Raw genomic sequence first — 10,000 nt, 5'->3', positions numbered from 1 at the left:
GGAAATCCATCCATGTAAATATATTAGTCTTTACTTGGTGTAGTCGGGAAAGAGGATTATCCTCGAGTCACCTTTCTGGGCTCATCATGCTCGCCACATTTTGCCCCAGCCCATCATTATCAACGCCATACTGTTAAAAAAACCCGTAATTTTAATCGGAAATTCTCCGTAAAATATAATGTTCTCAGCTGTATTTCAGTAAATACAGGCGACCATAATTTTTACCCTACTTTGTCAATATCTTGCATCACTCCTTTACGTCAATATATCCGTTTTTAAAACGGTAAATGTCTGGCAAAATTTATTCCAGGATGTTCAAAATTTTTTTTTACGGCAAATCTTTAACAGCGCAAAACAAAACATTTTCTTGGTATTCAGATGCTACCTGGGTTCGAGCCTTCGATGGATTGAGATGGAAGCTTCTGAACAAACTATGGTGTTCGATCCTTGGTAGTCATAGACTAAGACTTACAAAAATATATCTAATTAATAATTTTTGTGGAGTAGACGGCATATTTTCACACTATGAAAGAGGATTACTAGTAGGTGAGTAAAAGATGTATGTGTATTTTCATCGTGTACATTTGCTATGACTTTCAATATATCTTTTAGCACTCTGCCATTCTTTGGTCAAAACACTTATTTGTCATCTATATTATTCATGTATATATATACATGCATGTTAATAAAAATATAATTGTATGTATGTGCTTCATTCATTCATATCGGTAAACTGATTGTATCTTTATGCATAAGATAATTCTTTTAGAAAAACGCATGCTTGAAGTATGTGTATTATACCAATATTTAATTCTATAAGTAAATTATCACTTTAAATTGGTTTAATTCATAACTTTAAAGATATTAATACTATACCAGAAATAGTTTATAAAAATAATACCATATGTTTTGGTAAACTGTAAGGGTCTCTAGGTATTGTAGGTCTTGATTCCAAAGAATATGAGAGAGAGAGAGAGAGAGAGAGAGAGAGAGAGAGAGAGAGAGAGAGAGAGCAATATTTCTAATGGACGCTGTGCAATGAATCATCTACCGACGGATTTTCTACCCCATCACTGAAATTAATACCAGGAAGAAATGATACCGAGGGGAGACCAGGAAGTGAAGCTTGGAAACAGATGACCTGTTTCGAGGAAATGCATACGTGCACACCTACATTGAAAAAAAATAATCCTGATATTAATAGATTAAATTCAGATATAAACTTCATGGGAAAGATGATGTCTGGAGACATTTTAGAATCAATTTATATATATATGAATTGGACATTTTCGTTTTTCTTTGTCGTGTTAGTAACGAATCTCCATTCTTTAAAAGGCCACTCATTAATGGCAGAAGCAAGGGACAGTGACAATGCTCTAGCTAGCAGGACAATGCTCTAGAGACTGGCCATATATACATATGATGACTTGGCTCATAAGGATGGCGAGGTTGCAGACACTACAAGAAACTATCGAGCTTGAGCAGGACTCGAACCCCAGTCCGGAAAATCACCAAGCAGGGACGTTTCCAATAGTTTACCAAAACTTGCGGTAATATTTTATAAACTATTTATTTCTTTTAGTGATATTGCTCATACCAGGAAGTCATCTTTCCCTTCTTAGAAAATGTATGCCCTTATTAGAAAGGAGTTTCTAATGCTGGTTGCCTTTATTGCTCACAGAGTAATAGAAACCAAACGAAAGGGAAATCAGACAATTTCTTGAAATTATTCTAACAACAATGAAGACGACTATGTACCAGAAAGGTTTTCCAAACAATTCTTCCTGTGGCTCTTGTGTAGAAGAATGAGACAGAAACAGCTCTAAAACCTGAAAATCTGCGATATTGTGGTTTTGATATCCATATTATGGGTTTCCAAGATCAACCGAGTCATATTTTTCAATATTAAGGGTCGCAACAAAAATTATTTAATGAGTTGATGTTATAAACACTAAGTGGATGGCGATTGCCAAGTTAGCTGTTTGCCACTATGCAAGGTTGGGCACATGCTGTCGATCACACACACGCACACACACACACACATATATATATATGCATATATACATATATATATATATATATATATATATATTTATATATGTTTGTGCATTAGTGAATATATGTGTATGCTTATATTTGACTAAGCATTTGAAAATATTAACATCCGAAATTTCAACTGTGAACTTTTTCCTAAAGATACACAAAGGTAAGAATTGTCGAAAAATTAAGTTTCTAACGTTTCATTTGAAGCCATTCAATAACTGCTTATAATTTTTCTGAGGAATCATATGCTATAATCTTTGTTTTACTAGGAATTGCTGGTTATTTAGCCCTATAAGGACATAGATTTTTTTTTTTTTTTTTTTGCAGCGAAATTTCCTTCCCTGGTATCTTTTATCACTTTATATTTAGGTGATTGTAGTCAATCTTTTGGAGCTGACGGTAAATATTCACAGCTGATATCATTGAAGTTTTATCCTGCATCTGACTAGCTGACGCATTTGAATTATAACTTTTGGTGGGTAGTGAGGAGGATGATGCTTCAAATATATCTGGTGCCGATATTTTAAGTCAGTAGAGAGAGAGAGAGAGAGAGAGAGAGAGAGAGAGAGAGAGAGAGAGAGAGAGAAGAACGACCATTCTTCGACTATAAGTTATGAGAAAATCAACCTTGAGGTTTATTCCGATGGATAAATTGCAACAAGCCATAAAATCAGAATATCTATTCCACCAGGTCTTTAGTTGAAATATTGTGGTAACAAAGGCAACGTAATGGTAGAAATAAACTAAATTGAAGATTATTTGTCAAAACTTTATCGCAGAAGGGAAACCAGGTCAAATGGAGCATTTCTTTGATTGGGTTAAATTGAGATATCTTCTGTTTACAGACGAGAGATCGCAGATACATCTAATGACTCAGATTCGAAGCCTTCACTGTCCAAGCTTTCATGACAAATCCGTCTCTTTTACGTATGGTATTATACTCTGAATTGCCACATTCTATTTCCTTGTTTATTTCATCTGTTTCTAACGATTCTCTGCATCCATTCTGACCGAGTATAGGGTTCAGTCCCTCTCTCTCTCTCTCTCTCTCTCTCTCTCTCTCTCTCTGTCTATGTGATATATTGAAAACATTTTATGATTGATGGTTCTGTTGCTCAACAACTGCTCTGTTATAGAGGGACAACGTTTAGGAAAATGAAATTAAGATAGTAGTTATATTGACGATCAATTAAGAGACTTTGGAAAAAGGAATATTGTTATTTTCTACGGAAATAATGACAAACCATGTCTGTGTAGGCTACATTCAGCCTTTCCAACAATATAATATAATTGAACAATTAAGGATGGTGATGCTTTTCTTGGAAAAGGATTGTGCATTTCACTATGGGGTATTGGGAAACCGATTCGTTGATTATTCGCTGAATCATACAACTTATCAATCATCAAACTGCAACATACACAGAAAACGTTGCACATTCTTTCGAAAGTTTTACATTCGGAATGGTACCATTTCTATTACTTAATCTATCAATGATATTCGTCCTTATATCTGGTATGAGCTTTCTCATCTTACTTACTCTGGAAATATTGTGAACAATACTGTGCGATTTTCTCTGATGCTTGGCCCTTTTTAAAGGACATTTTGATTACACACACACATACACACACACACACACACACACACATAATATATATATATATATATATATAAACTTACTGCTTCGTTTCTATCTCCAAAATTCACTAAGAAAAATATACGTAAGGATTAATCATCTAGAAATGTTATAATTTGAGGTTGATTTATTTCTTATCCATCCTTCTGTATGCTAGAGCCACTTACCACCTTCTTGTTTTTCCAGCCTCTTTAAATCTATAAACACTCCCTGCTGTTCCCACGATCCCATCATAGAATTTTACAAACTCCTCATCTACTCCTTCCTCCATTTTTAATAATTCTTAATTATATTTCATTCAGTTTCTTATTATCATTTCTCATTTTTTTTTGTGACTTACTCGTATTGATAACATCTACAGTTTCTGTTTCTAACTTTTCTATCACATGTTTTTACTTTAACTTTTGTGTCAAGCAAATAATGGTAACTCTTCTTCTAACCATTGTACCTTATGTCTTGCTCTTCTATCTACCTTATACTAAATTAGCATACAGTCTATAAACCTATTTTTTTTTATAATTTTCTCATTCCAAAGTATATATGTTCATTTGATATCTTGCATTTACAATAATCAAGATCAATTCCAAACACATTCACACCAGATTCTGCATTCTCCTTTATCTCAGGAACGCTATTCTTAATCTCTTTGTGTTATCTGCCTTTTCATTCAAATCACAAGATCCGTTTAAAGGTTTTAGACACCGCTCATGAATGGCAGAGGCAACGGACAGTGACATTGCCCTATTAAGCAGGACAATGCCCTAGAGTAGGGGTGGCCAACCTTTTGTTTCCCATACACCAATTTTTTTCACTTCTAATTCAGATGAGCCACACAACCTTTAACCCCATTACAATCCTTTTTCTCTTTTTTTTCATAATCATTTTGCCTCTAGACGAAGAAAATTAAGAAAAAAATCATAAAAAAATAAAAAGGAAAATCGAAAATATTGTAGACAGAATTATTCGGTTTATAAAGAAGTTTTGATGGTATGGTTTTCACTACAATTGGTGTCATATTAGTGGAGAAAATTGTACCTGAATTTATTTTGAAAATTGTGATTTTTGCTAATAAATAAAATTTTCTTTTGATCAAATGACTTGAAACTTGTATATGATGAAGGTATTATATATCTCTAAACTCTAAAGCATATATAGCAATGGTGTACTTTGAATAATTAATAATAAAAATCCAGGACATAGCAGTCAGTCCCCCTTCAAATCTTTTTTTATTTTTATCTAGAAATCAGTATTACAGTATTAGTATTATTTTTTTTTTAAGAGCAGGCATATTTTTTTCTTTTATTATCTCTGGGGGTATAGTGCAATGCACCACTATCTGCGCATTGCGCCATAGGTTGGCCACCCCTGCCCTAGAGTCTGACCATATATACACATGATCAGCGCCAAACCCCACTCTCCACCAAAGCTAGAACCAAGGATGGCCAGGCAATGGCTGCTGTTGGCTCTCAGCAGATAGACTTAAAGGCTCCCCCAAACCGCCCATCCTTACCTCACAAGGATGGTGAGGTTTTCAGCGACCAAAGAAACTAACGAGTTTGAGCGGGACTCGAACCCCAGTCTGGCGTTCACCCAGTCAGGGACGTTACCACATCGGACACCACAACCCCTTTCAAGCTCTTCAAGTCCAGCTCGACACAGATTTATTCTCCTAAAATGATTCTCTTTCTCTCTCATTCTCTTCCGTTCTTGGATCACACACACTCGCTATCCCAAATTTTCCTGAGTGGAATAAGAAGCAAAGAAAGAAAATAAAGATTAAAAAAGTTATTTTATAAACATATGACTGAATAGAAGATTGCACAAAGGGAAAATAATGAAGTATTTTCGTTTCATTCTAGTCTTACAGGATCATAAAGATATCACTGTAATCTTGGTTTTCTTTTTACAGACATCAATGAAACAAATGGAAAAGAAGATAAAAGTTTTTTCTATTTGTACAACTAATGAAAAAAAAGAACTTTTGGAACTTCATTCCTAAATTAGTTTTATTTTTCGACTCTTTGTCATCGGTGAAAATAACACATCAAAGAATGATATGGCTATTTTTCATCCAGTTTAAGAAAATATAGTAGAAAGTACCTTACCAGGATGTTATCCAAATACAGAGGGAAATTTTGAGTATTATTTTACATATTTTCTATTTTATTCATGTTCAATAGTTCCGAATTAAATTACTGCGTAATCTGAGTATGAAGATATCGAATTACAATACTTTTGAATAGAGAATTTGCTCCAACGTAATAATACGCCTACATATTTTATAAAACAAATGTTCTTGGTACATTTATGTAAATCAAAATTGTATAATCTTACCCTTTCATCTCTCTCTTCCATAAAATGTACAGTCTTCGACCGCGGCTTTTGAAAGATGCTCACCCACATAGAATGAAATAGAAGTTTATAATGAAAGAGATATGCATTAACGATAATCTTCCTCTCTCGTGCATTCCTTCATTATCTCTCTCTCTCTCTCTCTCTCTCTCTCTCTCTCTCTCTTCTCTCTATGAGTAAAGTTATCGTTATTCCACCCTCCATTTGCTATATATAACTGAAAGAGCTATGGAGGACATGAACGGCGAGTACTTCAAGAGAGTTATGACGTCATTCCGTTTTCAATCACCTGGGATATAGAAAGGAAATCAAAGGAGCCTCTTAAATTGTCCCTTCAGATTTCTAGAGCACCCTCGGTCTATTATGACCCTTGAGGTGGTCTATATATGGGTATTATTCCTCGTACTTCAAAACATTCTGTTATCGTATTAAATTCATTTGAAGTGTGTCTATTTTCTGCCCTAGGGGTGATTGTAAGGAGAGTTGACTTTCGGTTTTCTTAATAAGTTTTAAATTTGGAATTATTCAGGTGATATACGTTTAACATTAGAGAAGAATGCCACGCAGTTCTATATATGTCACCTTTGTGTAAATTATCAATAGTTTAATGAAACAATGATGGGTTACCTGGATTTTTCTTGCAAAAATTAGAAATTCTCTCTAACGTGGAAAGTGACAATGAAGGATTTTAGATAATTCGCTCCATCAAAATTGTATTTTCAATTATGAATATATATATATATATATATATATATATATATATATATATATATATATACATATATATATATATATATATATGTATACATATATCTATATATGGATAAATATCAACACAACATCGTGTTCAAATAGAAATAAATTTCTACCTCATACTTGGGATCGAACGCTAGCCCCTTCTAATGAAAGGCCAGGTCGAAACCAACCATGCCACGAGAGGCCATAAAAGGAAAACGGAACCTGACGCTACCTAGCTGTCCGAGGATTTACTCGCTGGTAAGAGACTGATGTCTCGCCAGGTAAATCCTCGGACAGCTATAGGTAGCGTCAGGTTCCGATCTCCTTTTATAGCCTCTCGTGGCATGGTTGGTTTCGACCTGGCCTTTCATTAGAAGGGGCTAGCGTTCGATCCCAAGTATGAGGTAGAAATTTATATATATATATATATATATATACACACATACATATATATGTATATATATATGTATAAATATACATACATACATACACTCATATATATATATATATATATATATGTGTGTGTGTGTGTATATATGTACAGTGTATTCATTTTATATATTTCTAAATCTATATCTATCTATCTATCTCTCCATTTATATCTATACCTATAGCTATCTATCTATCTATCTATATATACGGAGAGAGAGAGAGAGAGAGAGAGAGAGAGAGAGAGAGAGAGGGTTAAATGAACAAGAAAGCTATCATTCTCCTAGTACACAGAAAAAACTCCCATACTCATAACATAGGACAATATAAATTTACGCCAAAATTTATCCTCAGAACCGACAAATTCGAGTTCTAAGTGAGCGATGGAACCAACCTGGCGTGGCTCGGCTGGAATTTTAAGACGCCCTTAAGTTGGGAAGGCGCGTATATATATCGGGAATTTTATCGGCAAAATAAGGTTCTGCTTCTGACGTGCATCTGCAATTCCAAAGACAAATCTAGAAATAAGTCTGCATACGGAATGCTTTTCAATCCTTCCCCGTGACCGGGATTTTCAATGACGCTGCCTAAAGTAAGGTGGTGAGTGTTTGGGAAGAGTGATGAGGGGGGGGGGGGGGGTATGTCACTCGAATATCGAAATTGTTTTAATGAAAAGATTTAATTATGTTTTTGTTTTACTTATACGCACATGATTTCTTAAATTTGAATGGTTGAAGATAAACATGTTTTAATTGTTTAAAGATCACTCATGAGCGGCAGAAGCAAGGGACGGGAAAATGTCTAAGAGACCGACCTTATTAACTTAACCAGCACTCAAACACCCCTCTCCACCCTAGCTAGGACCAATGAGTGCCAGGCAATGACTGCGAGTCAGAGACGTCCGAGTAGTCTACCATGGGACGAGAAGGGTGAATTAATCTACCAAGTCTGCTTCTAATAAGTTATGGGTTATTCAAAACTGAATATATCTAAAAAAAAAAAAAAAAGAATAAAAAAACCGGGTTTAAGTGAAATTGATTTACTCAAAAATTTATTTGATCTAGCTCCTAAGTCAGATACTTTTGCAATTCATAATTTGAACCGTTGAAAATTTGCCTTACCAAAAGGGGATCTTGAGAGATTGAGGACTTTATACTCTACAAACAAGTGGTTTTTTTTTTTTTTTTTCATTATAATGCGCTTGATATGAAAGTAGTCAAAAAGCTATTATCATATAGGGTTTTAATCGACTGAGATCAAGAAAAATGGCTAAAATAGCAATAAGAATATATAAACCTATACTGATAAAATATGAAAATTATTAATATGAAAGGGACCAAGCTACAATAATAATAATAACAGGTTATAATACTAGATTTATTCATATTATTTTCAGTAGCTACAATTGAACTAGTCCTTGCAAAAATGATCATGAGGAAAATGGTTCCTAATTTTTGCGAAATGTTTTGATATTCTTACTGTTGTCAAAACTATTTCCACCACGCAGTAGTAGGAAACGCCGCTGAAAACTCGCTTCCTTCCGCACTCATTGTTTTAGGTGGCGTTTATGAAATTTATTTTGGACAAACTCTAATTTGGACAATCTTTATGAAGACTGTTATGGTATTGTCCCGTTCACTATCTTTAATATTCTCCTGAATATCCAGCAGCCTTACCGTTCGTTGGCTTGGTCTCGAAATTAGATTAAAGATGAAGAACCAAATACTTAGAGCAAGGGGTTACGGTGAACTACTGACTGCGCCTGCGCAAATCTTTCTCTTTCTCTTTTTTTGACAGTTTCTACACACGCATACACACACGTTATATATATATATATATATATATATAGAGAGAGAGAGAGAGAGAGAGAGAGAGAGAGAGAGAGAGAGAGAGAGAGAGAGCCACTTTAGAACTTATCCATTTTCCTATGAATGCTAAAACGAAAGAAAAGCAGTTATCGCATTTATATGTTAATCACTGATTTTCCCCCAATGCAAAATGTGAAAGAGGATTTCCTGCCTTTATCTCCTCTTCGACCAAGATTAAAACATCCTGCGTCCCCACTTACGCACTTTGCTATCAGAGCATCTTGCGATTTAATTGCAATCTTGCAACGGTGCAATTGCATTGCTGTCTTCCGGGGATTCTTGGATAATAAATGACCATCTTAAGTCAAGATAATTCGTCCAAGTCAGTAGTGATGAAAGGAGAATCCATTGCAAATGCCTTGGGTAGTGCCATAGCCTCTGTACTATGGTCTTCCACTGTCTTGGGTTAGAGTTCTCTTGCTTGAGGCACGCTGTTCTAATTGGTTTCTCTTTCTCTTGTTATTTTGAAGTTTTTATCCTCTTGTTAGTTTCAAGTTTTTATAGTTTATATATGAAAGATTTGTTTTAATATTATTGTTCTTAAACTTCTCTCTTGTAGTTTTTCCTTATTTCCTTCCCTGTTGGAGCCCCTGGGATTATAGCATCCCGCTTTTGCAACAGGGGTTCTAGCTTAGCAAGTAATGAGAATAATAATAATAATAATAATAATAATAATGTGCATCTTGCATTTGTGCTTTCATCTTCCCCTTACTTCTAAAATGATTGTTCTCACTTGCCGAGTGTTTTGGTTTAAAACTCAGCAATTTGCCTTAATCACGATTTGATATCCGATGGTTGATTGCCGTAGTTTCTTCCGGCCTGGATCTAGATTCGTGGAGACCTTTGGGCAATTCTCCTAAAGTTTTTTCCCTTTAGAATGAGAGAGATGGCGAAATAAGTTTATTATAAAACGTATATTATGATCACGAATAAGCA

This window comes from Palaemon carinicauda, chromosome 15, assembly GCF_036898095.1.
Source record: "Palaemon carinicauda isolate YSFRI2023 chromosome 15, ASM3689809v2, whole genome shotgun sequence".
Classification (NCBI taxonomy): domain Eukaryota; kingdom Metazoa; phylum Arthropoda; class Malacostraca; order Decapoda; family Palaemonidae; genus Palaemon; species Palaemon carinicauda.
This window is presented reverse-complemented; position numbering follows the sequence as displayed.